A 25,772-nucleotide genomic window follows, 5' to 3' on the forward strand; every position below is an offset into this window, starting at 1 on the left:
CTGTGCAGTTCCTAAACAGGCCAGTTTTGCAGGACAGGTCCAGGTGGGTCCAGCTGGGACCCAACAAGGAAGATGCATTTGGGAGAAGGTGATGGCAAAGACAGCACTGAAAGATGGCAGGCAGTGAGAAGACCACCCAGGGAAAGTGAGCAGTGCAAAGCAAGAGCAGGGTGAGGGGACTGCATAAGTAGGGCTGCCACCTCCCAGTGCGGTCCTAATAGGATGTGATCAAATGAGCGGGTGGCTGGGAGGCAATGGCTTAACTCCACAGTTTTTGGCAGCCACACACTTCCTTTGCTGCTGTGATCTGTGATGCTCAGCCTTGTTCCTTCCTTGCTCCATTTCTGCACCAAGCTGCCACCTCCCAGCTGCACTTTCTGCTCTGTTCCCAGCGACTCTCCAGCAACATACCTCCCTCTGCCTAGTTACAACCACACCATCCCTCGGGATTGTTTCCTATTTTGGGAACTACTGATCTGGTTCACTTCCTCAAATGAAGAAAGTGCACATATATCTAGTCCCTCCCTGACATTTATTTGTCAAATCTATTCTCAAAGGCTTCTGATGAAGCCATTTCACAACATCCCTGATCTCTCTGTTCCAGTGTTTCACAATCTTTTAGCTCAGTTTCTTCCCTAATACTTAAGATAAATATTTATTGCAAATTAAGCTGATTTTTGCCTTGTTCTACCTTTGGTAGCAAAGGAACACTGTCCTCTTTTATAATAACCTCTTACAGCTTCAGAGACTGTTTTCCTTCCTCTAATCTTTTCTTTTTGAGGCTAAGCAAATGCAGCCTTCAATATTTGAAAGGAGCTCATGTTTTCTGACCTCTGAGTAATCCTTGGTTGGATCCTTCTCAATTTGTCACTACCTCTTTGCACTGTGATGCTTAAAACAGGACTCTCTTTCAGTCACACCGATACCAATGGTGCTTATATGGCATCCTAATTTAACTCATGTCCAAAATAAATATATTAATCCAGTTCTGATGGAGATGAAAAGTAATGTTCAAAGCAGTGTCTCTGCTGGTGCAATGTTTGGAAGAGATGCAAACTACCGGACTACTGAAGACTCAATAAAATGTATGTTTTGTCATATCATAGGTTTTATTAAGTATAACTGCTAATTAGGACTTTAGAGTTGTATGCAAATAAGAATAGGATAAGTAAATCTATGCAGAATATCTGTGAATTAGTGTAAGTTATCATATGAATCAAATTTTGCAAGGGGGCAACATGTACGTTAGTGGTTTACTCTAACAATGTACATTTAACATTTTCTGAAACCAGGCCTTAAGTACATGAGTGGAAATTCCTTTACTAGCAGACCATGTCTAAAAAAATCATCTAATAAAACCTAATCGAATTCAAGGGGCTCTGCTCACAGCTGCAGAGTCTGTAGCTTCTCAGTTTGGCTTGGAGACTCACACACAGCAAAGCAGCTGAGAGCCTCATGCAGTTCAGAGGTGCTAACAAGGGGTCTGGAGTACCTTGCTCCACCCCAGCTTTACACCAGTGTGGTGTTATTGCTCTTTCCAGTGGAAGCTCATTGTTGAAAAAGTGGTGCGAGACAGGTGTATGACTCAAGCCCAAAATGTGACTAGGTATGTGTAGTAACATACATATTTGCAAGTAATCACACATAAAAGTGTGCCTCTGACAGCAATGTATCTTACATACACGGACACATCCAAAAAACGGTGGGGATATGCACATGACAGATGGGGAATTATGGCATAAATTGCTTCTCTCATGCACCTTTTGGCCTTCTGCCTTCACACTTGGACACCAAGCTATTATTGTCTGATTAACAGTTCTATCCTCCCAGCAAATATGAAGCATATCAAGGATAACTGATGGAATACTGAGCCATAAATGTTTTCTTGGCATTTGTTTGGCCTGTGCTATTTGGGAACAATAAAAGCATCTCATATTCATAATGATAATACATATATACCACCACAGATCACACCATCAAGCATTCTCCTTCTATCTTATTGTGTTGTGCAAAATGCAGAGATAAACATTAATATGAATTAATAGTATGTAAATATAATTAATCATAATAGGATGTTCCTGACATGTTATCACTGCTGTTGATAAAATATAATTAAAATTGTCTGGTTGAATTTTCAGTGCAGCCAGAATTGGCATCTCTGTTCTTGCTGTTTCCATGTGTCCATCTAAAGATCGTTACACTTCTAAAAATTTCATTATTTCATTATGTTTCTGAGAGAAAGCTAAGAAGAGCTGCTAGTCCTTTACACAATATAATTAGAACAAAGTCATACAAAAAAATGAAACCCACACCTACAAAGACTGGCGCTAAAATGATCACTAACTCCAGAGAGGACAGGAATTTTAGGCACCATTCTCTCAAAGACTATAAAGAAAATTATACAAGCAACACCTTTGTTCCCAAGCGTGCATGCCCACACGATAGGAAAGCATTCAAATCCAAGTTTTGTATTATTTGGAGACTGTTGGACTTTATGAAACAAGAACTCCACTGGAAAGCTCCACAAACTGATGGAGAATCATAAGAGGCCTATTGTTTTGGGGAGTTGAACGTGCTTTGAAAAAAAACCAAACAGGCAATATTTTGAGGAGATGACAAAATTATGAATGTGACTAGCATGCAGGTGACCCAGAAACCATTTTTCACTCATTTTCATGAGGTAGGAGATACTGAAAGTAGCAGGTGGCGGGCTTGGAGACAAAGGAAGGGGTTCTTCGTGCATTGCCAACTGACCCTTGGAACTCCCTGCTGCAGGATGCTGAGGATGCCCTAATTTTCTGCTGGCTTAAGAAGTGACATGGCAAACAAATAGGAGAAAAGTCCATACCCTGTCCTACTCTTCCACTATATCCAACTTGCTGAAGTGGTGTAAAATCCTATAATACAGCAGCTCAAACCAAAGACCGCAACAGTGCTGTTATGTTTTCGCAAGTATTTAGGTACATGTATGCAAACAAAACCACCACATTGGCAACTGCTGCAAACGTGGGTAAACTCTTACTGTATTGTACATACAACAGTAGTAATAGAAGGCAATGCAGTGTTTTCATTATACCTATTTTCCTTTAATACAATTAATTCCACCTATTCAGATTCACTATTAGCCAATTCTGAATTTTTATCACAAAAGGGAGAAAAAGCAAGACATATCTCACTGTACTCTTTATACCCTCCCCATGATTTGGCTGGGTATGCTAGATTATCAAGGTGGCATAATGCAACTGATTGGATATAATTCATTGTTGTAATTTAAAAATTACTTGCATTTTTAAAGGTCATGCAGCTGTTTTCAGTTATATAATCTGTAGAATGATGTAATGGTGTCGGAATAAAGACACAGCAGAAAGTAATATGACTGCCAACAACATGCACGTCCCAACTTGCAGAAGATCCTCCTACTTTTTTTCTGTCTTGATAACTGAAAATTGATGCAATGCTTTTTTAAAAAGCAGATTGGGCCTACTTGTTTAGCCATGTTTCCTGACTGGGGGTTCACTTGGAATGGAGGCAGTTGTACTTGGGAGGTTTTATGAATATAAAGATTAATGAATTTGTACAATTTGGGCATGCAAAGCATTTTTATCAGCCATATTCCATTTAGAATAAGCAGTAAACCATATATAAGGGTTGTGTCAGAGTTTACTGAATAGGGCCCTTGGTAGCTAATGTAACATTTCTCCAACAAATCAAAGGTATTGTTCTATGCTCACATGAATATACAGTAGCCATTACCTTAAATTTAAAACTCACTGTGAGCAGCAAACACACTGTGGGGATATGAAGGCCATATTGTATCAGCGGAGTCTGCAGAGATTTTCTTCATATGGCTTTGCCTGCTTGAAATATATGTTGCAGTTGAAAGCTAAAGGGATTACTTTTGAATAGTCATCACAAAGGTTGATTATATTCGTATATCATTTAGCTGGACCCTGCAGGCTATTATTCCATTAGCTGTGCTGGCCCTGCACTGTCAAAAAGTTGATCATATAATGTAAAAAGGTTACATGCTCTGTTAAGGTATGTGAAATAACTTGAAACAGTAATCTTTTAAGAGCACTACAGCTTTGTAGTTGAAGGTAGATTGCATTTAAAATAAATACAGCAAAATGGAATAAATACAATAAACCTACCTCTGTTTCCTATTTTTCCTATTTTCAATAGGTCATACATAATTTGAGTAAGTTAATTGCACCAGGTAAGATGTTGGCTATGGAGTATTTTTTTTCAACCTCACATCCAAAGAACTATACCTCAAAATAGCTGCATCTTTATGCAAAACACTCACTGAAATTACGTTTCTGGTGAAAAAGATTTGCTGATTATGTTTCCCTTGCACATACAAACACACACACATTTTCTTTCAGTGCTTAATAAAATGGATCTTCAGACGGTTCCATTATGTGGATGCCTTAATATTATTTTATGCTAAAACATGGACAGTGCATTAGATTGAAAGCATCTTACTGTTCCACAAGGCAGAGTAATCGCAGACTATCCCCAGATAGCAAATGCTCCCATTGGGGAAACGATACCAACAACACAGGCTAATGAATCACAGCGGTTATTAATCACGAGCATTTGTAAAAGCCACGTATAATAGAGATGAACTCTCAAGATTAGAAAGGTTAGAAGGTGGGACCGAGAAAAGGACAGATCATCCAATTGCATTTTAGAATAAGTTTATGGACAAGCATTTGCTTCAGTACAATTGTGCCCATACTCACTTCAGTCTTTCTAAGCAGGCAGAAAAAGAGAAACAATTTTGTCAGCTTGGTTCACTTAGCTTTCAGATCCTTGTAGGAAAATATGGCAAAAATAAATAAATAAATGCACACATACAAGACCCTTAGGGCTTATGGCCTAGTTAGGAATGAGCCAGTGCTTCCTTTATTAGACAAAGTTGTTTAATTTAGATTGTAAAAGCGAGAGTTGGTTCTGTTTCAGTATACCATATATATTATTCAGGGCAATGAATGAGTCTTTATGAGTACAAATGGGAGCCTTTAATGAACTGCAGCAAATGTTTGAGCAGGTAGGTTTCTCTGAATAAAGGCTTCACAGATGGGTAAGTTTATGAATGAGAACGAGAATTTATTTGATATGCTTTTAAAGAGCCTGCTCAGACTATGGCACTATAAGGAAAGTGCAAGGTTTTTCTGGTTTGGATGAGAAAACCTAACGGGAATATGAATTTGTCCCTGCCTAATAACTTCCATTGTTTACTTATTCATATTCTACAGTCGTCAGACAAGTTAATCTTTCTCTCTCATGTAGTTTGGGCATGTGCCAGACATTTGTACAACAATGGAAATCTCTCTTGATCTTACATTTTTCAGTTCTGTTCATTGAAAAATTATACACTAGACTCTGACAATACAGTATAGCAGCATCTTTTGCAGAAACCATTTGTTGAATATCCACTTTACATAACAGCTCTATCAGGTCTGGTTGTTGACTGTAGGTAGAAAAAAGGGATTTTCCCAAGGCCAAAATGTGACGTTCTGTCTTTTGAGTATCTGGAAGTTAGAGATCACAAAAACTCTACGCAAATTTTGGTGACACAGAAGAAATCAGCTTTGACAAACAGTCATCAAGAAGATCATGTCAAGCATGAAGAAACCTAAACAAAATAGCAGCTGGTTTTTAGTTTATAGTTTTTCCTTAACTGTCAACAAATTCTTTGAAGTTTCAATACAGCATATCACCTAGGGCTCTACTCCAAGCAAAGGTAGGGAGAAATCAAAGAAACAATGTCTCCAATTCAGTATCTTGAAACTTTCTCAGTCAAAGGCAAAGTTTTCCAAGCAACACAAAGCAGGCTGAGCATCTGCCAAGCTGGTTAATTAAGGTTTCCACAGTGCAAAGCAGAATTCCCAGATGGCCCAGAGAAGAGTTTCTTTTCCTTCACCCCCACCCAGATGCAAAATAAAGATTGCAGCTGGAACCTACTTGCTTTCTCACAGCTGGAACCTACTTGCGCTCTCCTAAAGATGGGACAAGCCCCAGGGGAACTTGCTGAGAAAGCAAAGTTCTGAGCAAAGCAGGGGTGCTCACTCTCATGGTAGAAGCCAAACTCACCCTTGGCTACCCTGAGGAGCTGGTGAGGACAGAACATACAAGCAGTATAAAACCACTCGCACTACCTCTATCTCTGCTGAGAGCCGTGAGCCATGACTAAAGATTGAGCCCAAAAGCTATTTAGAAATCCTTATGAAAGGAAGTCCTTTTCTTGCTCACAGAAGTGGTATATTATAGTCCTGGAGAACTTTTGCCAGCATTTTAAAAGATATTCCTATAGGCTTTTACAAAAATACGTGTATCTTAATGATATATGCACAGAAGTTTTTAATGGAGTTTTTAGAGCTATGAATGAAATCCAAACTCATTACAAAGAGCAAAGAAGCAGTGAGTGGACTGATGTTTCAGACAGCATAATTATCACAACAGAAGCAGCATATTGGTTCCCAATTTCTGTGCAGAATTGTAATCGCTACGTTCATTTTAAAACAAAGCAAGGTGTATCAGGTGCTCAGTTAATACAATACAGTAGATGTGAAAACACAGATTTCAGACATGAAGATTCTAAGATGATTCTAAGACCAATTAATGCCCAAGCCACTACACTGAAAAATTCTTGCTGTCTTCCCCCAAAGCACTACAGTCCTTGTCCTGTAAAACATTTAAATACTCTGCTTGAGGACCTACTTTATGCACTTACTACGCAACCTTCTTGCATGGCTACACATGAAACTTCGTACCTTATCTTTCACTCATACAGACATACTGCATTAAGTCTGTTAAGTACTTGTTATAAAGGCACAATTAAAAACTGTAAGACAGGCTAGCAGGACAGTCCATAACTGCATTTTGTAAACCCTACCTTCTATACATAGAGAGAAATATGTCACTGAACAGAGGAGCTCAGTATTTAAATCACTGGTAGTGTGTGATATTTATTTCCGAATATGCAGCTTGATATATCTTCAAAGGATCTGGCTGTCAGAGAGTTCTCAGCACCCCTTTCTCCGAAATTCAGGTCCCTCAAAGGTGTCCCAAAGGGTGGAAAAGCTGGAAAGCTCAGATTACCTAAACACCTCTTGCTTAATTATATACCATTAGCTTAGTGAGGTTCAAATACAGTATCAGACTGCTCTGATTAGAAGTGTCCCTGATTTTAGTTATTTTTGCTCTTATCTCTGTGTTTTGACATCAGTGCTGTATGTAATTTTGAGAGTTTCTTGTTCTGCATTTTCACATTCTTTATGTCCTGGTCTGGCTCTGCTGTTTCGTGGCCTCTAAAGGCTTACCTACTCTTCTAGAATTTCATGTAAGAGTACTTCATGGTTCTTTCTTTGAGCATCTCCACTGACTACTCTGGCTGGTAGCTCACAAACTGTTTATCATCCAAGGCCTCTATAATGCTTTTTTTTTTTTCCTGGGAAACTGTTGTCCAAGAGCTTAGCCAAAGGTATCTTCTGGGTACAAAAACCAAAGCCAGTGAAGCAGAGAAAATCCAGCAATGCATCTGCTACAAAAAAAAGGATGCCAGGGAGATATTTTTTGTTTCTCCTTAACTGACTTTAGCTTTACATTTTCTAATGCACCTTAGGCATGAGTGAATCCTCTCTGGCTAAGGAGATGTAGAGGAGGCATCTGGAAGATTATGTTCTTCAAAAAGAACATACAGAATCCCTTACGGAAATATCAGTTTTCTTGTGACTCAGGTTTTCTGAGGAGAATATTGTTCTCTGTAGCAGCTAAAGTCCTCCTCTAAGACTGATGCAAAGTGCTCCTACTTCACTCTTAAAAAAATAACACAATAAAGAACAGCTGCTGGAAGTTAAGGTCCTGGTTTATGCAAGGCCTTTGCATTCACACGTGGTGACATCAATATAATGTTATGTGAGATAACTCCCACTGGCACTTTGGAGAAGCTTCTTTGTCTCAGCTTTCCTTGTTGATTTCACCAAGAGTAAGATCAGACCTACTTCTTTTCATCAGGCATTGGGAACAATACATTTGTTGGTCAGAGCAACACCGAGTGTTGGGTTTCTCCCTCTTAGTTTTTGGATTTATGGCCACGTTCTTCCAGACAACAGGGGACAACTTGAAAGGCCATTACTTGTCTTCTTCCATCTTTAAAGATAAGTGAAGGACTCCAGCTTTCAGGCCAGTCATCTGCTTTTTTTGATGAGAAATAGACTCACATGAAAAAAAGATTACACTGAAAAATGGAAATGGATTTTCTGTTTTATTAGTATTCAGCATAAGACTAGTGAGCTACTTAAAAAAGTTACAGAACTACAGAGACCTTTAAGAACATGCCAGTAGAAGCTAGAAATGAAAAATAAATGCTCTGGCTAGTCTGGGCCCAATCCTCAAGTGATGCAACCACTGCAGTTTCACTGAAGTCAGCATGGTTATGTCAGCTTTGCCAAATTGCTTCAAACCAGGTCTTTTCAGAAAATATTTGACTTCGGTGATTTTAAATTAACTTTGAAATATGCCATACAAATCACATTGTTTTGCTCTAGGAACAGCAGAGCTTTAGAAACGTCCACCAGGCAAACAAATGTCTCCATAAAGTAAAAGCTGTTGCCCTGCCACTCCACTCCCTGCTTGCAGTGGCACAGCTGCGAGGAGAACCACCACCAGATACTTTCAGTGTGGCAGAGACCTAATGAGGCTGAAGGGAGACATGGACTTCTAGGCCTGAGAGAAGGAGAGCAGCAACAGGTGATCTGGTTTCTTTTGGACCTTTCCCCCAACCACGATTCAAGGGGAGAAAAGGAAACAGGGTTAATTCTGTGTTGCTGCCATAGGTTAGACTGTTAAGGAAATACTGGACTCTCAGTTCTTCTTTCCCTCATAAAGGCATCAGTGGGAGTGGAGGCAGACACCGTTTCAGTTACAGTTGCTGCTAGTTTGAAATGCCTTCCTAAGATGTCGTAAATCATGCGAAGAAGTCACCTGATGAGAAATAAGGAAAGAATTTTTCCCCAGGGCACAAGTCTGAGAGGGATTCTGCCAGATTTTTCTTTTTTCTTCCTGTTTAACTGGTCTCAGAGTCCAGGAAATCTATTTTGAAATTAACATAGGTTTGAAAATATCACAATTTCTCCAAATTCACCAAACAGCTGTAGAATTTAAGATAATTTAGGTATCTGAATCTACTACAGACCTGGGGACCCCTTGACTGTGCCATCATCCTCTTTGCAGGAGGAAGTGAGAGTCCCTTTGGAAGACAGATAAATTTTAAGCATTAGGTAGAGAAGACTCTAGGTAACAGTAATTCGATAATTTAACACTAGACTGTACTCAGATGAATGTTTGGTGCTTTGATAGGAAAGCAGGTCTTCCTGATAAAAAAAATAAATGGGCAGCTTTGCCCTTAAAATCCATGCTGGAATCTGTATGTTCTGATCAAATCACATTAAAAACTTATAAAAAAATTCACAAGATATAATAGCCAAAATTTCTTGCTATATAAATTAGCATAAGACATCCCTACTTGGAGGTTTAAGAGCCTTCAAGTGAAGCCTTGTTCCAGCAGAAGGAATATATCACAGGCACAAATCTTGAAAATTGCCCTTCTTCCAACAGCAGAGCCCTGGTTTCATCATGGAACCATAGAATCATTTAGGTTGGAAAAGACCTTTAAGATCATCAAGTTCAACCCAGCAGTGCCAAGTCCACCATTAAACCATGTCCCTAAGTGCCACATCTAAAGTTTTTTTAAACACCTCCAGGGATGGTGATTCCACCACCTCCTTGGGCAGCCAGTTCCAATGCTTGATAACCTTTTCAGTGAAGAAATTTTTCCTAATATACAGTCTAAACCTCCCCTGGTGCAACTCGAGGCCATTTCCTCTCCTCCTGTCACTTGTTACTTGGGAGAAGAGACCGACCCCCACCCGCCTACAGCCTCCTGTCAGGCAGTCGCAGAGAGCAGTAGGGTCCCCCCCAGCCTCCTTGTTTCCAGGCTAAACACCCCGGCTCCCTCAGCCGCCCCTCACAACACTTGTGCCCCAGCCCCTTCCCCAGCCCCGCTGCCCGTCTCTGGACACGCTCCAGCCCTTCAGTGTCCCTCCTGCAGTGAGGGGCCCAAACCTGAACACAGGATTCCAGGGGCGGCCTCACCAGTGCCCAGTGCAGGGGGACGGTCACTGCCCTGGTCCCGCTGGCCACGCTGTTGCTGACACAAGCCGGGATGCTGCTGGCCCTCCTGGCCACCTGGGCACGGTGCTGGCTCATGTTCAGCCAGCCACCGACCAGCACCCCCAGGGCCTTCCCAGTCACTCTGCCCCAGCCTGTAGTGTTGTGTGGGGTTGTTGTGAGCCAAGTGCAGGACCTGGCGCTTCTTTTCTTCTCACACACTTTCACTGCATGAAACTGGCCTTGACCTATGGGTCCAGCCTGTCCAGACCCCTCCGCAGAGCCTTTCTACCCTCCAGCAGATCAACACACCCGTCCAACTTAGCGTTTTCTGCAAACTGACTTGAGGGTGCACTTGATCCCCTTGTCCCGATCATCAAACAGGACTGGTTCCAGCGCTAAGCCCTGGGGAACATCACTTGTGACCAGCCACCAGCTTGATGTGGCTCCATTCACCACCGCTCTTCGGGCCTGGCTGTCCAGCCAGTTTTTAACCCTGTGAAGAGCACACCCGTCCAGGCGGTAAGCAGCCAGTTTCCCCAGGAGATGCTGTGGTAAATGGTGTCAAAGGTTTTATTAAGGTCCAGGCAGACGACATCCACAGCCTTTTCCTCACCCACTAGGTGGGTCACCTTTTCATAGAAGATCAGGTTCACCAAGCAGGACCTGCCTTTCATAAACCCATGGTGGCTGGGCCTGATCACCTGTGTGCAAATTCATTTATGAGGCATGAAACTAGAAACTGTACTTTGGCTTCTTCTGGGGTCTGCTTACATTGTACCTGCTATATTATGAACCAGCTAAGAAGAATATTTGTATCATGAAAGAACAGAAATGCCAACCTTTCGCAGAGGCTTTGAGCTGAGCACTGGTTTGTGGTGAACTCGACAGACTGTGCTAGAGCAGCGCCAGGCCAGTGCACTCAGTAACGTGAACAACCGTCTTCTTTACGTGCACCTTCACCTATCGATGAAGTCAGCGCGCACAAAGGGAGCACGGCGGGTCACAGGCAAGCCTGTCAGGCAGATGGCAGCAGGCTACCCGTCTTGGAAAGGTTTACTTGCCTGACTGCAAATCTCTCTGGTGAACTGCTTGCTGTGGTTCTCTTTTAATTTTAATCTTTGCCTCTCTGTTTAATTCCTAGCTGCTTTGGAGACCTGTTGTAACACAGCAGTTAAAAAAATATTCACATGTACTGTCGGGCCTCCCCAAAGAGCACTAACTTGACACGTAGGCCATGACAGCTGGGCTTGGACTACTAAGAAATCTAATCCAGGGTTTCCATCATCTCAGTTGTTGCCTTTCTTTCATTACAGTTTGACTCAGCCCCTAATGGGTTCAGCTTTATAAAATCAGAAAAAGAGGAAAAGAAAGCAATTTATTCATGTTTCACTAAAGCTCACAGAAGACATGAAATTTCTCTAAAAATGCAAATTATTTTGTGCCACACAAGTGAGACTGGGCAGCTAAAGCTCTTAGAGGAAGGCTCTTTCCCAGGGCTAATGTTTTTATACCCAGTGATTGAATAAATTGATCCCTTTATTATCACACCTCTGTTACTCTCCTTTTTCTTCAGAAGAACGCAACCAAAGCTACCAAAGTGCCCTTTTTAATTCTAAGAAAATTGATTATGCGTGTTAATTTTGTTTTTAATCCCAGACATATCAAAATAAACACCATAGACATGTGTAGCAGAAATCAATATCTCTTAAGCATCAAGTTGGTAAAAACAAGGATTTAGTAAGAATCCAAGATGTAAAAGACTAATGTACAAACTAAGCCCTTATTTATGTAATGTGCCTTTATACAAGCTCAATATAAACCTGAAAGAAACTATTTCAGAAGAGCAGAAATGGTTTACTTGCACTGCATCAAAAATGACCCCATAAGACCTTCTTTACTGAGATAGCCCAGATATTTAATGTGAAGATATGTTTTTAAAGGATTTCTTGTCTTATGTCCAGTCATTCTTGTTAATTCATGGGACAGCATACTGCAGATGTTCTCTTTTTTATGTTACATAAAGCAAAAATTACATTTAACAAGTGTAAGGTTGGTCATAAAAAATAAATAAAAATAGACTCTTAAAAGCTGGGAAATCACAAAGTGAAGCTATCAGTCATTCTTATTGAGAAGGGTGAGGACAATGTGAAATAAAACTTGCACATCTATGAACAGACATTCCTAAAATGCCAGCACTTGGCTGTTATTTCACATTCTCTGTAGGTTGCTTTCATCAGCCCGATATTTCTTGCTTTAGGGTAAGCTGCAATGCACATTTTCACTAGATGCTCTTTCTAGTCCCTGACTTCAATTTTAATAGTAATTAAATTAAATATTTTGAACCTATCTGCAAGCTTGTTTACTTGACAGAACAGAAAACTAAGTCAGCATTAGTTTTTGAGCATTCTACTTCTGGGTAAGAACTTTAGTTATGCAGTTATTTTAACAGTAGTATTCTTCATTAATGTAATTGTTTAATATGCAAATAAAGTAACTTTCACAAAGATTAGTTTTCTAATACTAATCAAAATCTAAGTACCAGTTTGTGCACCTTATTGATACATACATTAATCATATCATTACTATTGGTATTTAATTCTGCATGTTTTTACTCCTTCCTGAGTGCAGGTGAAGTAAGCGATACCTCTTCAAAACCCAGAATATTCTCTTCTATTTCTTACTGACACTGAAGATCTTCATCCTGCATACATCATTTGTACCCAAGTACTATTCTCCCCCAAACCTCTTCTTAAACTGGCATAAAATGGCATATTCAAAAACTTACAGCAACTCTTAGAGATCTGGTGCAGTATAAATTCAAGCCAAGACATGGAACCAAAATGGCTTGTGAGGCAGCGAGGTCAGATTTCCTTTTATCAACACACAGAGGACAGGCAGAAAAGGTGTTCCTTTGGACCACTAACCACCATTTGACACTACCAAAACTTGCTGCCTCACCTCGATGAGATGGATGGTGCCTACAATAAGACACAGTTTCAATCTTTCCCAAAAGCAGGCACTTCTGAGGTAACACAATCCCAGCACCAGCTCTCTTACTTGGAAAGTTTCACAAGTATTAACTTTAGTTCTTTCTAACGTCTGGATACAGCCATGAAAGATCAGATTAGACACTGCCAAATGCCAGCAACACGGAATTGATTTGCATAGATTAAGAGACTTTGGTTTGAAGCATGACTGAACGTCTCATTTTGATGTGTTATTTATGTTATGGATAATGTTACCTGATTCACACCAGAATGACTACATCCATGGAGGCACATCCACATGTTAGCTAAATCAATTCTGAATTTTGGTCAGTCTTCCTTACTATTCTAGACATCTAAGTGAAATTCAAAAAAAAGGAATCATTCTGTGGTCTTCTAGGACATTGTTAATTTAGAGATCACTAAGTAAATTCACCTATATTAGAAGCTTAGACTTCTCAAATACACATCTTTTTGAGATATATACATTCACATTATTGCTTGTAATGGCAAAAAAGCTTCACAATTAATAATTATATGAAAAGGCAAGTTTAGTATGAAATTGGTTTTCCTATTTTACAGGAAAAACATGTCACAGTGAGCAATACTTACAACTCAGTTCCCTGGGAGTTTTTAAATAACGCTGTAACAAAACAGAGTATTTTATTTTAACTTATTCTGAAGTTTAATTACACCTCCCCCCCAAGGATTTACAAATAAAGACTACAGCTAATGGTATTGTAAAAGTAGTTTTAGTAGAGAAGCTTGAATTATGAAATGTGGGAGATTTATTTTGAAGAGTTCTGAATCTGTTTGTGGACAACTACACATATTAAGACAATGCCAATTAATTATTTTGCATATAATACCTTTGCTAAGGAAATACCTATTCACTGAAAGTAGGGGTAAACAAACAACTTAATGTGAGCTATGTCACTGCCAAATTAGTGGTTCAGGTCTGGACTGAATCCTGATTTTGTAAAATTTCACAAGTCTCTTCATTAACCACTAGAGAGATTGGTACTAAATGGTTGTAATTTTAATAATCTGAACTGAATTCTTCCATTAATGGCAACTGAAATTGGCATTTTTGATGAAACATTTTTTGTGCAGCTAGGTATTTTCTGTAAAAAGTTAGGTTAAGGTTTTTACCTCACACTCAAGTCACCAAGGGAATTAAAAATCTTGAAACTGTATTTGCATTCCATCTCTCCTCAACGATACTAAAATTATGGTTGAACCTCGCTTCTAAAGTTGTTATATTAAAAAAAAAAAAAAAGAAAAAAAAAGAGAGGGTAGAGAAATGAAAAATACACTAACTAGATCCTCAATAGTCTTAAAACAGACTATAAAGAACTATCTTGAATGTAAGTGAACTATGAAGGGAATCATAAACTACTCTCCCCAAACTGAGTCACTGAATCAGGCATCAGCGAGTGCCTGAGAATCTCACTTTTTCAGTTTTCCAGTTTAAAAGCTTGAATCAATACCCTCTGAGTTTTTAGGATTATAGTCCAACTGTACATTTCACATAATATAAACCTGTTCATTGAAGTACCTTAACAGAAGTTAACTCCTACTTAATAACAGAAGTCCCCAAATACTTTATTTTTATGGTTTCTTCAAAACTTCACTACTTTTAATTCCTGACCTAAACCTACCAATAAGACACTTCATAAAAAAAGTCTGTTCTTGTGTCAACATTATCCTTTCATTTAAAAGGTGTTCTAACTTGGTGTTTATTCATCTGTGCATGTGTATGCACTCTGGTAACTATGCTGGGATTCGGAACATGCACTGAGTATTTAATTGTATGCAGAGTGCACACCAGCAAGCTTAAAAAGATATATGTCAGGATTTTAAAAATTTGTTGGTTTTTTTTTCTCGTATTGCATTATGCTGCTACTTAACTAACTTGAAAGCAAAGGGGCCTTATACCTGCAGATAAGACCTTATTACAAAAAAGGTTATATAGTGTCAACTAAGGTTACATTCTTACCTACATACTTTTATGCATTGTGCTTTTAAATGTAAGTCCTGACTAGGTAAAGAAAGCAAATACAAAACCCAGTAGGCTTAGGGCACTGTAAAGTAAAAGATTAAAAGTTAAGCTTTTGAATAAAGGACATGAATTTTTTGTCATTTTTTTGTTCTTCATATTTTTTCAAAATTTAAATAAATCGTGACAACTTAATTCAAGTATACATCATACATTTGTGAGAAAAAGTAATTTGGGAAAAATGTAATATGCTGGCTTTAAAGATAACATTGAAAAGCTCACACAACATACCACAGAGCACATACCACATCTTCTGAAATTTCCAAAACAAGTTAGCAAGGCTTGAACCTTTCAGGACTCCTTTACAAACAGAAGATCAGCCAAAAAAAGTCACAATGGATCACAAATTGAATTTTTCATTTCTTTTGAATCTCTGCCCTCCCTTTTTGGTTGACCAGGCAAAACTCTTAGAAGATACAAATCTTTCCTTCTTTGAATGCTGATGCTTTCTACTGTTTCACTACATTTATGTATTCCAAATTCTTTCTCTCTCTCCCTTCCTCTCAAGTGCCCAAAGGCTTCTAGGATCACTTCACTGAATTGTTCCCTCTATTTGTTTCCCCAAAGAGGTTCAAAATATTCGTCCAATATCTAATGCAGTGGTACTTGCCTAAGTTGGCAGACGACTTAAAGCAAGTCCCTTGAGGAGTAAGCTGCTTCTTCCATTCCCAATTTGATTAGGATGTTATCTCTAAATTCAAATAATGACACTTTGCTATCAAGCCCCTTCATCCCTGATTATTTAACCAGTGCTGTGAGAAAAAGAACTAGGAGTCAAGATCCTGTGAGGAAAGAAATGCAGGGAAAAGATGGAAGAAAACCCTGAAGACAGCAAAACTGTGAAAAGAAGGATGAAGGAAGGAGGAGTGGAAATGGTCATGAAATATACAGTGATTTTTTTCAAATAACTAATGAATAAGACAATAAAGTGAAGAAACAGTAAGTCACTAAAAGTTTAGTTACCACATAAGGTTGTATTCTGACACTGATTACTGTGGAAGCTTCCCCTGGACTTTTCAACGGAATGTATAGATGTCTCTAACATATAGCTTTTAATTAAAAGCAGAATCAGGGCCTCTGTAGTTTGACATGCCTGTCAGAAATTCCCTTGGATAGCACAGGAGAATGCAGCCTGTTTTGCAGTCATTCTGCATCGTGCTCATTTGCCACTGACACAGAAACCTGCTCATTGCTACAAGAACATCAACTTGATACCGTCATTGCACCTACAAATCACTGATGACTCCCTGGTTTTAAACTGAACTCTAATGTTAACTTTCAGGATACCAAGATATTGGAGACAATTTTCTAAAGTAGAAAAGCTGAAAGATTTCAGGATATAGGCATAAACCCACAACTTAGTCCACTACTTTATTTTATGAGGACTGCACAAAGATAATAGAGTACGGATTTCAGGTACCACATCTCCGCAGATTACATTATTTTCTATTTCTATTTGTGTCCTTACTATAAATTAGTGGGGAAAAGCAGAACTGCATGCTTCTTTTTAATTGTTTTTTTCCCAGAAAACACACACAGCGAAACAAAGAATTGAAAGAGAACTCAAGGAATAAAAGGTAACAGCAGACAGGCAAAATGTATTCTTGGGATGGTGGTCACTAAGGAAGACCTCCAGCAGAGATTTACATCAGCATCTTTATTTTCTAGGTAAGACGAACAGTCCCAAATTGAAACACCATTGGAGGAGGGTTAGAACAAACTGAGAAATGAATTGGGCAAGAAAGTGGTATTTGCTCAAGAGGTTTAAAGGACACATACACAGGTACTGCCTCAAATCAGCCTCAATACCAGGATAATATGAAGTGCTAAACAAGACATTACTTAAAAACAAGAATGTTCCATGGGGAGGAGAGACCCGTAAAAATCCGACTTCCATACTAGGCAAATTAGCTACAACTCTAATAAAGGATATAATGTTAGATATGTGAATTAAAATGTTATAATGAGGAAAAGAAAACAAGATAGCTTTTGTAGAGGTCTCATGAGATTATTTTGAGGAATGCATGAGGATCCAGATGAATATTACCTGGCTCATTAGATTCCCAGAATGATTCAGATATCTTCTCTGGATTAATAATTAGTTAAAGGTAGGAAATAAATGTAAGAACAGATGGATTGATTTTAATTGTGAAGACAGATCAGCAGTGAATTCAACAGGGATCTAAGGCAGAATTTGTACAGTTAAACATTAAAAAAAGGCAACACAAAATGTTAGTGAACAGCAAAGTGACAGTCTACTGCTGATACAAAATTACACAGGGTAATCAAAATCAAAACTAAAGAACTTCAAAAAGATTTTGTGACTGGGCAATAAAGCATCAGATAAAACTCAGTGTTGACAAATGCAAATTAATGCACATGTGGAAAACAGTATTTTATGCACGAGGAGATTGCAAGCTTCAGCTTGATAGAAAGATGACTGATAGCAAAATGTAAAAAGATGCATGTATTTTCATGAGCGCCATGAAGAAAAGGAGTGAGAAATGATAACTCACTGTTTCTTGTGGGGCAAAAGTTTGAGGGTCAACAACTGAAATGGCAAAACAATGGGCCAAGGATGGGTTCAAGTGAGATGTATTTTAGCTGCAAAGTTCAATGAGGTGTCTTGGCAGCCAAGGTTATGCAGCAGTTAGAAAGACACTGAACAAGTTAATGGACAAGTACAGGAAAGCCTATGAAATCTAGTGGGATCTGCACTCGGCTTCTTCAGAAAGGCCCTAGCTTGCAAGGCTGCTGAAGATGTAGAGAGAATACCAGGCAGAAGCATTGCTTTCAAATTTCCTGTTCTTAGATATTTTCCTAATCTATTGGCCACAGCTAGGCAGATACCAGACCAGATAGGCTTTTGATCTGGCTTACTACAGTCATTTTTTAAATATATCATGTTACTGTTAGAAAAGCACAATCTCTAACCATGGAGATTAGGGAGGGGTTATCATAAAAAATCTACACAGGAACTCTTTCAATTGTTCCCTGTATGTGACCAGACTGAACTTACCTCTGCTAAACACTAACCCAGGGTTTTCATCACTCTCTAAATTTCATACTTGTGGCCACTAAAACTCAATTTTATTCCACTTGACATTTTCTGAGCATTAATGCCTATTTGGCTTCCATTCAAAAGGTACTAACAAATGACGGTTTGTCAGTGCTGATCTTTCTGAGATATCAAATGATTATTTTCACTTGCAAAGATAACACTAATTCTACCTGTCGTGCTAACATAAAAGCATTCAAATTGGTTTTCTACCGTTCGAATCAACAATGCAGCATAAGAGCTTTATCATAGAAAGACTGGACACTAAACTGTTACTTCAACACTTTCCCCAAGAGCTAGATCCCTTGCTCTATATACTGAAATTGGGAGCACACTACCAGTTACTAAAAACCCCAATCCAAGCACTGATATTTAAAAACAGAAGCACCATTTCCTAGAGCGAGTGGAATTTACAGGCCAGTCTTCAGCTTGCAGATCATCCGCAGCAGCCCTGTGGGAGGATAGTTTTTATAAATAAAATATTTGTGAACAGTGGTAGTCACAGCATTATTATGAAGTCCAAAAAAAGATATCAAAGGGCACTGTTGCATGTGTTGAGCAACAAGTCTGCATTTTTTTCCCCCTGAACAGTTGTAATACTTCTATCCCATGCCCAGAAAAAAAGAATTTTTAAGGTAGTTTAAAATACTAGTTTTTAAAAAATGTGTCCTGCATTGTGATATTACTTCCATGTATACATGAAATTAATTTTACCTACTGAATTAGTTACGGTTGTTATAATTTTTACATATTTTGCATTTGACTGAGAATACATTCTGAAATCATTGCTTATGTCTTAAGTCTCTTTTTCAGTGGAAGAGTGAAAGGCTAGGGCAAAGGTTGAGAAAACCTTTTAAAAATGAGACAAAATCACCTTCAAATTTGGCACACTCCTGTGCTGGCTTACACACACACACACGCACACTCTTGCTTGGGCTCCCTCGTTTCTGGCAGAGTGATCTAAAGCAAATGTGGAGACTGGTCATGGTAAAGAAATCTGCAGGAAAATGAATTAAGCTCTAGTCTGTATGATCTTTTAACTGAGTCTCTTGTCAACGGCTGGAAAGTTGACAAGGTGTACCTATCTTCATGCCTTCAATAATTATGTATCTGTTGTCCCCTTCTGTGAGGGCCTTTGATCCACTAAAGAAGCACTGGTCTATGAGACCATGGGAAACAGTCCACAGAACAGTGTTCTAAATTTAAATATTGTGAAGACTGCACAGTAGTTTGCAACATGTCTTGAGGCTTCTTCAGATAACTTGGGAGCTGCCTGGACTCCCCATTTATGTGGGATAAGCCTGATTCCTAAGTGTTTATTGCCGAAGTGCGGAGGACTTAGGTAGTTGGTACAGGCTTCATGTTTTCTCTGTTAAGCAAAATGATAAGGACTTCAGGATTAGGACTACAATATGGCACTGAAAAAAACTTCTTCCTACACTATTCTTTTTAGTACTTAATTTACAGAACTTGTGTTTAAATGGAAATGGTAAATAATAATTGGATAATATGTTTATAATACAGTTATCATTTAACATTGAAAATAAATGTGATTGACTAGAAACCTGCGTAAATGTACAAAAACAAGTTCATGAAAATACATCACCCAACACAAAATACATGCCAGCAATGAGTCTGCCAGACACAGAGGCAGTAATACAATGCCATATGCAATCTTAGTTCTTGGTAAACAGAGAATTAAACTGAGTTGATTAATGTGAAAAACATGGACGATCCAAGAGCATGCACTGGGATTAAATATTACTACCAGACCTGCACATCATTCAGTAAAACCTGGCAGGATTTTTAATCCTTTAAAGTACTGCCACTGCATTACAATTCAGACTTTCAGAGATGCTATCACTGGGACAAATACAAATATCTGTATTGATCTTGCCATTTCCTCCCACGCAATGTCATTAGCTTCAATCACCAACTGTAAAATATAATTGAGTCTTGATTTTGCATGATAACCAAGCAGTAATTTATGACAAAATTTTATGGCAATCTCTGGGGTTTTTATTTATATAAATAAAAATATACCATGCCAATAGAAATTATTGCATGCCAATAGATTTGCACACAGATTTGGGCAGATTTTTCAAAGAATCTCTGGATCTCATGAAGTTATTGGTAACAGTATTTAAAAGAATTTCTGATTTTCTTCTGCTGTACTCATGTAAAAGTGTTCAGTTTCGTTCCTAACAACGATTGTCCACAATTGAACATGACAGCATTGGCTACAGAAGATTGGACATTAATCTCCTGAAGTCATTTTTATTTTATTTATTTATAGGAAATGCCTACCACAAGCTCACAAAAATAACTGCCCCCTGGTTTTGTGATAAATGTGTATGTTGACAAGGTTATCCTTATGGCTTCAATGATGCATTTTTATAAAACACAGTCACTATTATGTCCATCCTTCTAGGAATCACAATATATTTAGGACAAACCTATCCAAGCAAGCTTCCAATGCAGATTTTGTTTCCTGCATATATTTCAGCATTGAAATAGGAACTATGCAGAACATTCCTAGATTATATTATTTGAGCTGAGGGTCGAAGCTGTCTTGTATTCCATTGGGTAGGATGTGGGAGTTGGAGAAGATTTTAGCTGAGCATCATCCCTAAACAGTTTTGGTGGTTTTTTTTATTTTTTTTTTTTTAACAGACTTGTGTTTGTTGTTCCCCTTTCACTTACTTTATCTTTGGTGTAATATAGTATACATAATTTAAATAACCAGGGAATCTCTCTGGGCTCAAAACCACCTGCTGGCTTATATTAGCTAATTAATGGTGATTTATCCAAGTTACTAATTTGAGTGGAGCTGATTGCCTTTAGGAATTTTGAGAACGTTGAAAGAATTTTGATTATAATTATGCTTATTTGATGGGCAGTCTACTTAAAATACTTTTTAAAAAAATATTTGCCTGCCAGCTGATTTTTAACTGTGCCAAATGAATGACTGTGTTGTTTTCTACTTGAGATCATGTATTCAGGTAGTTTGTTTACTCTGATACTCAATTTCATTTTTGTCTGGCTCCCTATCATTTTCTCTTTTATATTAGGGTTTATTTGCCTAGCTTTGAAACAATGACTGCTTGAAAAATAGTACTGATCTTGAACCTGCAGAGCTTAATCATTTTCACAAAAACTAATATAGCAGATTCATTTCAGCCAAACTTCTCTGTCATGCTGACCTGATTCCCAGGGCCTGAAAGTGTGAATTTAATGGTGGTACAATGTCTGAGGTAAGAATATAATAGAAACCTCTCAGCAGTGTATCTATTGGATCAGTGTAATTTCTTTTTTCTCTACTGGTCTCAATGTCTCTTAAGGCAATCTAGTCTGCAGACAGCAAAGGCGGCTAGCCTTCTCTTTTGTTGTGATCCCAATGCTACTTATACTAAACAAAGAATAAACTCCCCAGATAAGGTATACAGTAGACATCTGCTAAACACATAATCCTAGAGGAAAATTTACTCTATTAAAAAACTTAGGCTTTTGCTGTGCATTTAAGAAGGTACTGCTATAAGGTCTGTCCTGAAGACGAGAAAATAAAGTTATTACAATTTGGTTGTATTACTATTGCTTTTTAACTTTGGGGGTGAGGCAGTTTTTCTCTTAATTATTTTTAGGTACTAAAAATGAGAATTATATACTACATTACCTAAAATGTAACGAGAACCTGGTGGTAGATACGTCGGCTTCCAGTACACATTTGTAGATGAAAATTTAACAGAACTAAAATAATTCACCAAACCGAAGCAACTGTTCCCAATGTAACTCAATGCATGAGAAATTCTACTTTTGGTGGATCTACCATCACACAAATACTCATGTTGTGCAAATTCCTTCAACAGAAACTTGTATGATAAAGGAAACTTAGGATATGACCCACCATAAGTGTACTCTCACAGATACTTCTTTACACAAAGCTGTCTGACAAAGCCTTGTCTACTACTAGTGGGATGGGGGAAATTGTAGTCAGGTTTCCTCAAAGTTTCAGTTAATTTCATTCAAAAAAGTATATAAAAGCTATAATTTGTTGAAAGTGTCTTTAAAACTGGAGTACTACATTTAGGCATTTAATGCCACATCTTTGACTGAAATCCAAAGAAGTGTCACATGAAAAAAAAAAGGTCCTGGAATAATACTGTCCATTGGAATCATAATCAGCTGTACCTGAACCATTTTGGACAGACGCTTTTCTAACATATTCTTTCAAAACCTCCAAAAATACACTGAGTTCATTCTCTCCTGAGGCTTCTTATAAATAAAGTGTATATTCCCATTGGGAGTTATGGGTAATCAACATCTCAAACTGCTTTAAATATTTAGGTATGGCTTTCACTGCCTAATTATAAATAGCCAATAATAAAGAGATCTGACCTTAGACTTTGGTAAGCTCTTTCCTTGAATAATGAAAGATTAAGAGAAGAATTAATGAATAACTGTGCTTTTCTGTGATTATTTAAGAAATAAGAAAAACAATATCAGACAAGAAAAGTGAGCTTTCAACATGTACAAAACAGTTCAGTGGCAGAGAGGGAAATAAATTGCTACCTCATACTGTGCAACCCTCAGTGCCTGATGCTCTCCACGTATTACTCTCTATATGCTTTTCTGATAGTCTAAGTCCTTCCTGTGGTGTCAAAGGTTGCTTTAGCATGGAAATCAAATTCCATCATTTCTGTCCAAGTTAGGCTGCTCTTTATTGTTAGTTTCTCCTCTCTAAATACTGTTCAATGAAATAAACCAGAGAAATTCAGAGTAAATTTTTCACTGTTCATTCATTAACAATTATCTTACTGTTAAGTAAAAAGGGAGACAAGGGATAGAGGTATTACAGTGCACTCCTGCAGTTGAACTTGTTCAGCTACATGACAATAAAATCTACAGAGCTTCTGCCGTCTTCTCCACTACTAACACTACTGTTAGTTTTTTCACTACAAAAAACACACCTTTTTTGGCAGAGAAGACAAAGCCAACTCTCCCTCCAGTTTCTCTAAAACCTTTGATCTCTTAATTCCCCTTTCTCCTTCCCCTTGATGTTATGGTCTCTCTGACCTCTGTTCATCCCTACCATATATGTCTGTATAATCTCCCACACGTAATAACTTTAGGACAACCAGAACCTCATCCCTCATTTCTGGTAGACATGCATTTCTTCGAAAATAAAAAGCTAGGCAATCTTGCAGTCTCCTTTTAGACCAGTTCGTCAATGACGTCCTGCAGGTTTTTTTGATTATGACTGCCCGAATTCAATAAGCAGGTCAGTGAATCATGCCTATGAACACCAGATTTACAAGATTTTATAAATATGAAAAACATGTAAAAGAAAATACAAGGGACTCTTTGTCAAGTCATATCATACTTGAAGTATTGCCTGATTTAGCTCACTCAATTGCTTGTTGTGAACATGTGAGTTTTGCTTAATATGTTGATAACACAATGCTTAGTTTTAATTTTTGAATAATGTTGTGATGTGTTTACTTACTATGTATCCAATAAAAAAAGCCTAACCTTTCAGTAACTAATTGATGAAAAGCACGTTTCTAAACTTGAAAAACATGAGATACATGAAGTGTTTGCCATCACCAAATACTAAAGCAAGACATGAAAGCACAAGTTATACACATTAGCCTCAAAACCTGCTGCACTCCACATTCTGAAAAGCAATTTCTTGCAATACATATGGCATTGCAATATCTAGAACACGCATACTTATTGATATCCCTATTATTTTTATCCTCTCAATTCCTCCCCCACAAAACCCAAATATGCTGACCAATCAAATTAAATACTACTTAGCTGAAGAGCCACTGCGGAATGGTTCGTATCTCTAACTCCTTCATAACCTGTAAAAAAACTAATAGACCTCAAATTCAAATCTCTGAGCAAAGGATGAGCCAAACTGCCCATCTGTAGAACGTTATTTTATTTAGTCTCTATTCACATTTAGAACATCTAGGATTGTTTGGTATTTGAACACAGTACCTTCTTCAGAAATTAACTATGCAGCTTTGGACTTACTAATCATTATTTTTAAAAAGACTTTGTTGTGAGAAAATACACTTTAACTCATAGGTACTCTCTTGTGCAATGTACTTATTAAAAACAGCACATCCCTGTAGCCCAGAGGGCTGACAGCTTCCTCCAAAGCTGTACTGCTGCTCTGAGCTAACCTCCAGGGGCTACTCGAGAGTGATGCAGCCTTCATCCCCTCCTACAGAGTCTGAGCATATCATACCCACAACAGTCTCAGTCTCAACTATCCTGAGAAATGCTATTCCTAAGGTGGCTACTGAACTTCACTTCAGGTAGAGAGGCAGTTTGGCTGAGCAGGGGAAAAAAAAATCACCTATTATTTTCAAAGAATTTCAAACAATTTTATGAAAGAATAAGAGCACGGATTCAGTGCAACTGAGGGCTTTTTTCCTCCTGCTCAGACACAGGTAACATTTGTTTCCATTATATCACTCATCCGTGACTTTTTATCTCACATGATGAAAATATAACAAAGAAATAAAACTGCCAAACTCCAAGCCTTATGACTGAGACAGGGAATGCTTGCAGACAGCACTGAAGAACAAAAAAGCACTGAACAAATTCAGTTCAAAAAGACTGATCATATCCTGAGGTACAGCTAGGGCTTTTTTGTTGTTGTCTGTTAAAAGTGGCATAAAATCTTTAGAGATTTTTTTCCTCCAAAGATGATATTTCTCTAGTTTACTAGATACATTGTTTTACTTTGCATGAACACCCTCTTTGACATTAAGTTCAGCCTTCGGGCTAGCATCGCTTATCTCTCTTTCCCAAAATCCTCATATTTGATCATCACATTTATTAAGTCAGACTGTGAACCAACTTCCATCATTCTATAGCCATTTTCTGCTTCTATTCTTCCTCTAAAATGGAAGCAATCAAATAGTTTAAATGCTTGTAGGAAACCGGTGAAATTACAGATGCAGTTTAACCATAAAGTATTGTACTCAATTCATTTTTCAAATAGTTGTCCCGATTTCAAATTTATAAATACTTGTAACGTCTAGAGGCCAAAAGACATGGGCAAATGCTCAAATAGTTAATATTTTACAACATACACCCGCCCCAATTTTCTGTTTGCTTAGTTTATGCTCAAAAGCCGTAATTTCTTGGGTTATAGATCCCTAAATACTGAGTAGAGGGAGAAAACACTACAGACCCTATAGAATTTCTGTCAAATTCATCTTACTTGTTGGTTGGTTACCTATGCTTAAAGTTAAATTAACAGGGAAACATTTTAAAATTGAAAAATAGATTTGGATGAAAATCATACTGTATTAGAAGACTTGGCAGCAAGAGAAACAATCTTGTGAGTGCATATAAAAAGTTGAATGAGAAAATATATTTCTTGGTTGTCTATCAATCAGCGGAAACAAGCATTTCAGTTACAGCATGTGGTCATCTTTGGATGCCAATTACCAGAAGTTCTAGGACTCAAAAA

General features: G+C 38.1%; 1 protein-coding gene across 1 annotated transcript in view; it reads right to left on the reverse strand.

The window, feature by feature from the left end:
* The window catches only part of TTC29 (tetratricopeptide repeat domain 29), a 139,567-nt gene that overhangs the window by 4,593 nt on the left and 109,202 nt on the right, over positions 1 to 25,772 (reverse strand).

Source organism: Falco punctatus (genome assembly GCF_963210335.1).
Source record: "Falco punctatus genome assembly, chromosome: 1".
NCBI classification, from domain to species: domain Eukaryota; kingdom Metazoa; phylum Chordata; class Aves; order Falconiformes; family Falconidae; genus Falco; species Falco punctatus.